Source organism: Mobula birostris, chromosome 3 (assembly GCF_030028105.1).
Source record: "Mobula birostris isolate sMobBir1 chromosome 3, sMobBir1.hap1, whole genome shotgun sequence".
Taxonomy (NCBI): domain Eukaryota; kingdom Metazoa; phylum Chordata; class Chondrichthyes; order Myliobatiformes; family Myliobatidae; genus Mobula; species Mobula birostris.
In genome coordinates this window covers 2,504,840-2,512,351 of record NC_092372.1, presented here as the reverse complement: position 1 = coordinate 2,512,351, position 7,512 = coordinate 2,504,840, and the positions used below count along the sequence as shown (strand labels likewise).

General features: G+C 47.0%; 1 long non-coding RNA gene across 3 annotated transcripts in view; it reads left to right on the top strand.

The window, feature by feature from the left end:
- LOC140194864 (uncharacterized) overlaps positions 1–6,683 on the top strand; it is a 49,211-nt gene extending 42,528 nt beyond the window's left edge. For 2 of the 3 annotated variants that reach the window (XR_011885309.1, XR_011885308.1), the window contains one exon: positions 6,457–6,683. This is a non-coding gene — a long non-coding RNA (uncharacterized lncRNA). The remainder of the gene's footprint in view (positions 1–6,456) is intronic. The other variant, XR_011885307.1, reaches the window with a different exon arrangement.
- The last annotated feature ends 829 nt before the right edge of the window (positions 6,684–7,512 follow it).

The following is a 7,512-nucleotide window of genomic DNA, read 5'->3' as shown; positions in this document are numbered from 1 at the left end:
AAGTCCAGGTACATTACCTCTACTGGCTCTCCCTCGTCCATTTCCAATGCTGTAATTGTACCCATTCCCACTAATCTGCTATGTGGGACTTTATTACAGTCTTTCTGAAAGTCCAGGTACACTACATCCACCGGCTCTCCCTCGTCCATTTCTAATGGTGTAATTGTACCCATTCCCACTAATCTGCTATGTGGGACTTTATTACAGGCTTTCTGAAAGTCCAGGTACACTACATCCACCGGCTCTCCCTCGTCCATTTCCAATGCTGTAATTGTACCCATTCCCACTAATCTGCTATGTGGGACTTTATTACAGGCTTTCTGAAAGTCCAGGTACATTACCTCTACTGGCTCTCCCTCGTCCATTTCCAATGCTGTAATTGTACCCATTCCCACTAATCTGCTATGTGGGACTTTATTACAGGCTTTCTGAAAGTCCAGGTACATTACCTCTACTGGCTCTCCCTCGTCCATTTCCAATGGTGTAATTGTACCCATTCCCACTAATCTGCTATGTGGGACTTTATTACAGGCTTTCTGAAAGTCCAGGTACACTACATCCACCGGCTCTCCCTCGTCCATTTCCAATGCTGTAATTGTACCCATTCCCACTAATCTGCTATGTGGGACTTTATTACAGGCTTTCTGAAAGTCCAGGTACACTACATCCACCGGCTCTCCCTCGTCCATTTCCAATGCTGTAATTGTACCCATTCCCACTAATCTGCTATGTGGGACTTTATTACAGGCTTTCTGAAAGTCCAGGTACACTACATCCACCGGCTCTCCCTCGTCCATTTCCAATGCTGTAATTGTACCCATTCCCACTAATCTGCTATGTGGGACTTTATTACAGTCTTTCTGAAAGTCCAGGTACATTACCTCTACTGGCTCTCCCTCGTCCATTTCCAATGCTGTAATTGTACCCATTCCCACTAATCTGCTATGTGGGACTTTATTACAGGCTTTCTGAAAGTCCAGGTACACTACATCCACCGGCTCTCCCTCGTCCATTTCCAATGCTGTAATTGTACCCATTCCCACTAATCTGCTATGTGGGACTTTATTACAGGCTTTCTGAAAGTCCAGGTACATTACATCCACCGGCTCTCCCTCGTCCATTTCCAATGCTGTAATTGTACCCATTCCCACTAATCTGCTATGTGGGACTTTATTACAGGCTTTCTGAAAGTCCAGGTACACTACATCCACCGGCTCTCCCTCGTCCATTTCCAATGGTGTAATTGTACCCATTCCCACTAATCTGCTATGTGGGACTTTATTACAGGCTTTCTGAAAGTCCAGGTACACTACATCCACCGGCTCTCCCTCGTCCATTTCCAATGCTGTAATTGTACCCATTCCCACTAATCTGCTATGTGGGACTTTATTACAGGCTTTCTGAAAGTCCAGGTACACTACATCCACTGGCTCTCCCTCGTCCATTTCCAATGCTGTAATTGTACCCATTCCCACTAATCTGCTATGTGGGACTTTATTACAGGCTTTCTGAAAGTCCAGGTACACTACATCCACCGGCTCTCCCTCGTCCATTTCCAATGCTGTAATTGTACCCATTCCCACTAATCTGCTATGTGGGACTTTATTACAGGCTTTCTGAAAGTCCAGGTACATTACCTCTACTGGCTCTCCCTCGTCCATTTCCAATGCTGTAATTGTACCCATTCCCACTAATCTGCTATGTGGGACTTTATTACAGGCTTTCTGAAAGTCCAGGTACACTACATCCACCGGCTCTCCCTCGTCCATTTCCAATGGTGTAATTGTACCCATTCCCACTAATCTGCTATGTGGGACTTTATTACAGGCTTTCTGAAAGTCCAGGTACACTACATCCACTGGCTCTCCCTCGTCCATTTCCAATGGTGTAATTGTACCCATTCCCACTAATCTGCTATGTGGGACTTTATTACAGGCTTTCTGAAAGTCCAGGTACATTACCTCTACTGGCTCTCCCTCGTCCATTTCCAATGCTGTAATTGTACCCATTCCCACTAATCTGCTATGTGGGACTTTATTACAGGCTTTCTGAAAGTCCAGGTACACTACATCCACCGGCTCTCCCTCGTCCATTTCCAATGCTGTAATTGTACCCATTCCCACTAATCTGCTATGTGGGACTTTATTACAGGCTTTCTGAAAGTCCAGGTACATTACCTCTACTGGCTCTCCCTCGTCCATTTCCAATGCTGTAATTGTACCCATTCCCACTAATCTGCTATGTGGGACTTTATTACAGGCTTTCTGAAAGTCCAGGTACACTACATCCACCGGCTCTCCCTCGTCCATTTCCAATGCTGTAATTGTACCCATTCCCACTAATCTGCTATGTGGGACTTTATTACAGTCTTTCTGAAAGTCCAGGTACATTACATCCACCGGCTCTCCCTCGTCCATTTCCAATGCTGTAATTGTACCCATTCCCACTAATCTGCTATGTGGGACTTTATTACAGGCTTTCTGAAAGTCCAGGTACATTACCTCTACTGGCTCTCCCTCGTCCATTTCCAATGGTGTAATTGTACCCATTCCCACTAATCTGCTATGTGGGACTTTATTACAGTCTTTCAGAAAGTCCAGGTACATTACCTCTACTGGCTCTCCCTCGTCCATTTCCAATGCTGTAATTGTACCCATTCCCACTAATCTGCTATGTGGGACTTTATTACAGTCTTTCAGAAAGTCCAGGTACATTACCTCTACTGGCTCTCCCTCGTCCATTTCCAATGCTGTAATTGTACCCATTCCCACTAATCTGCTATGTGGGACTTTATTACAGGCTTTCTGAAAGTCCAGGTACATTACCTCTACTGGCTCTCCCTCGTCCATTTCCAATGCTGTAATTGTACCCATTCCCACTAATCTGCTATGTGGGACTTTATTACAGGCTTTCTGAAAGTCCAGGTACACTACATCCACCGGCTCTCCCTCGTCCATTTCCAATGCTGTAATTGTACCCATTCCCACTAATCTGCTATGTGGGACTTTATTACAGGCTTTCTGAAAGTCCAGGTACACTACATCCACCGGCTCTCCCTCGTCCATTTCCAATGCTGTAATTGTACCCATTCCCACTAATCTGCTATGTGGGACTTTATTACAGGCTTTCTGAAAGTCCAGGTACATTACCTCTACTGGCTCTCCCTCGTCCATTTCCAATGCTGTAATTGTACCCATTCCCACTAATCTGCTATGTGGGACTTTATTACAGGCTTTCTGAAAGTCCAGGTACACTACATCCACCGGCTCTCCCTCGTCCATTTCCAATGCTGTAATTGTACCCATTCCCACTAATCTGCTATGTGGGACTTTATTACAGGCTTTCTGAAAGTCCAGGTACACTACATCCACCGGCTCTCCCTCGTCCATTTCCAATGCTGTAATTGTACCCATTCCCACTAATCTGCTATGTGGGACTTTATTACAGGCTTTCTGAAAGTCCAGGTACACTACATCCACCGGCTCTCCCTCGTCCATTTCCAATGCTGTAATTGTACCCATTCCCACTAATCTGCTATGTGGGACTTTATTACAGGCTTTCTGAAAGTCCAGGTACACTACATCCACCGGCTCTCCCTCGTCCATTTCCAATGCTGTAATTGTACCCATTTCCTCCAGCAGTTTGCTTCACTCAGCTCCCTTTCACATCTCTCGCCTTAAACATGAGTTTTCAAGTTTTAGACTCCCACTCCGAGGGAAAAGCCTGTGACCATCTACCTTGACGAGAAAATCTGCAGTTGCTGGAAATCCAAACAACACACACAAAATGCTGGAGGAAATCAGGAGGGCAGGCAACATCTATGGAAAAGAGTAAAACTATGGATGTTTCGTGCCGAGACCCTTCAACAGGACTGGGAAAAAAAATAGAAGTTGGAGCAAGAATGCGGGGGGAGAAGAGGAAGAAACAGTCTTCCAGTCTGCGAAAATAGTATCGGACGCCAACAGACTCACCGACATACAGGAGGCCACACCCAGAGCACCGAATACAGTACAGGACCCCAACAGACTCTCGGTGCCACCTCAGCTGGAGGCCCTGAATAGTAGTGAAGGAGCAGGTGACTTGCTCCACTTGCAAGGATTAGTGCCAGGAGGGATGGATGGACAAGGGAATTGCATGGGGAGCGATCCCACTTTCCGCAGGGATCATTCTCCACTGTCGCGGTGAGACCACACTCAGGTTGGAGGAGCAACACCTTGTATTCCGTCTGGGCAGCCTCCAACCTGATGGCATGAACATTGATCTCTCTATCTTCTGGCAATTGCCCCCCCCTTTCACCATTCCCCATCCCCTCTCCCACCTCGTCTCCTTACACACCCATCTGGTAGGATGGGTGCTCCGGCAGCTTCCTTTTCTTTCATGGTCCTCTACCCTCTCCTGTCAGGTTCCCCCTCCTCCAGCTCTTCATCGCTTACACCTATCAGCTTCCCAGCTGTTTACATCGCCTCTTCCCCCCTCCCAGTTTCATCCATCACCTCGTATTTCTTCCTCCCCTCCTCCCACCATCTTGCACAAACTTCTCTTTTTTACTGTAGATCCGATGAGGGGCCGCGGCCCGAAACGTTGACTGTACTCTTTTCCATGGAAGCTGCCTGGTCTGAATCCGCCAGCATTTTGTGTGTTATCATCTACATTATTCTGTGCCCCTCATAATTTACAAACCTCATCCTCTTTCCAGGGAGAACCATCTCAACCACATTATATCTCTTCTGGTAGAAATTATATTAATAAAATCTACCAGCCCAGCCACACCACTGGTGTTAATAAAATCACCTGCTTTCACTGACTTTCCACGCCACTGGCCTTCACTGGTCCCATCTACATAGTAATGATCAGTTTTCTCAAGCAGGCACAGAGTTCTGCAAATGCTGTAAATTTGGCAAAATAAATACTGGAGCAACTCAGCAGGCCAGGCAGTGTCTATGGAGGGGAAGAAAGAGGTGAGAATTTGGATCTGCGTCGGAACTGGACGAGGGGGTGGAGTACAAGATGGCAGGTGACCGGTGAGGATGATGGGAAAAGCTGGAAGTGCAGGATACGGAGGACTGTGGAAGGAGGAATCTGACCGGAGAGGAAAGTGACGTAAAGAGGAGGTGATGGGTGAGGCCGGACGGAGAGGAAGGTAGGTAGGTGGAGGGGAAATGACAGGGCACAATGATGAAGCTGGGAGGGGATAGGAATAAGAGGCTTAAAGAAGTGACAGACTGTCAGAATGAGGAGAGCAAAGGGGTCGAGTAGAACACAGGGAGCAGTTCTTGGAAGTTAGAGGAATCAATGTTTATGCCATGGGGATGGGAGACCATTCACTTGTCACTCTCCACTGATTTCCCTCCTGGAACTTACCTACCTCCTCCATTCTCACTTCAGGGCTTTCAATAGTCCTTCCAGGTGAGGCAGCACTTCACCTGAGAGTCTGTCAGGAACATTACTTGGAACCGGTACTCATAATGTAGCCTCCTCCACGTCAGTGAGACTGGATGCAGGCTGAGCACCTTCACTCTGTCCATTGTGATAGGCAGGACCTCCTGTTCATCCACCCATTTCAATTCCACTCCAAAATCCAAAATACTTTTGTGATGAAAGAATTTATGGTGTATACAACCTGAGATTCGTCTCGTTACAGGCAGCCATTAGACAAAGAAACCCAATAGAGCCCATGAAAAAGGCCATCAGGCACCCAACATGCAAAAAAACAAACAGCACAAACAACCCATTCCACTTTGAGGCCAGTACGCAGGCTGGAAGATCAACACCTCACATAAGACCATAGGAGCAGAATTAGCCTATTCAGCTCATCGAGTCTGCTCCACCATTCCATCCTGGACGAACCGTTTCCCCCCCAACTCCACTCTCCTGCCTTCTCCCTGTAACCTTCGATGCCCTGACTAATCAAGAACCTATCAGCTTCCACCTTAAATGTACCCAATGACCTGGTCCCCACGGCCATCTGCGGCAATCAATTCCACAGATTCACCACCCTCTGGTTTAAGAAGTTCCTCTTCATCTCCATTCTAAATGGATGCCCTTCCATTCAAAAGCTGTTGCCTCTGGTCCTAGACTCCTCCAACACAAGAAACGTCCTCTCCACATCCTCTGTTCGCAGGCTTTTCAACTCTCAATAGGTTTCAATGAGATGTCACCCCACCTCCCATTCTTCCAAATTCCAGCAAGTACAGACCCAGAGCCATCAAACACTCCTCATAGGATAACCTTTCATTCCCAGAATCATTCCCATGAACCGCCGCTGAATCCTCGCCAATGTCAGCACCAACGCCCTGTGAAAGGTTTCACTGCTAATGGTCATGCTTTCCCTGCAGCTGCAGTGTTTCCGTTATGGCTGGAGATAACGGGGGCTTTGCAATGAGTGTCATCCAATGAAGGGACTGTTTTTTTCTTGTTGTGTGCCTGAGACCGAGGTGGTCTGGATCTTTTGTTCAGCAGAAGATGGAGACAGAAGATGCCAGAAAGGAGAGGTCGTGGACACCAGAAAGAAGTGGAATTGGAGTGGGGCTGGGAGACAACAAAGCCAGGGGAAATCGATGGAGGACCAGCGGAAGGGAAACTGTGAGCTCCAACTTGTGCACATTAAGACTGTTTCATTAAAATGGGCCCTTTCCTTTTTGTTTTTCTTTTCTAATCCTTTAGTTAAATCAAGAATTATAAAGCTAAACCATTTAATTGCATCTGGATACTGCCTGATATTTCATGGGAATGATTTGTAACAGGGGGACACATCACAGCAGCATCCACACAAACACAGACATCCCACCCTGCAAAAACTGTAGCACCATCAATTTGCAGGAGACTTGCGGAACTTCCGGGAGAGGTGGGATGTCTGCAATAGAGTAGCTCCTTAGCAGCTAGCCAGCTAGTTTAAATAACGTTAGCTATGCTAATGAACGAATGACACCCTGTTAAACTCACCTCAACATGTCTTTTACAGTCTTAACCCACCACGGGCAATAAAGCCATGGCCATTCCGCAAATTCTCTTTCTTCGGATCCAGCACCAACATAATTTTCCCAATCTACCTGCATATTTAAATCCCCTGTGACTATCATAACATTGCCCTTTTGACATGCATTTTATTTTTTATCTCCCACTGTAATTTGTAGACCACCTTCATAAGTCTCTGATGGCAGGAACATCGATTTTTCTGACTTCTGGAAACCATCCCTGCCCTCACACGAGGAATTCTGCAGATGCTGGAAATTCAAGCAACACACATCAAAGTTGCTGGTGAACGCAGCAGGCCAGGCAGCATCTGTAGGAAGAGGTGCAGTCGACGTTTCAGGCTGAGGCCCTTCGTCAGGACTAACTGAAGGAAGAGTGAGTAAGGGATTTGAAAGTTGGAGGGGGAGGGGGAGATCCAAAATGATAGGAGAAGACAGGAGGGGGAAGGATGGAGCCAAGAGCTGGACAGGTGATTGGCAAAAGGGATACGAGAAGATCATGGCACAGGAGGTCCGGGAAGAAAGGCAAGGGGGGGGGACC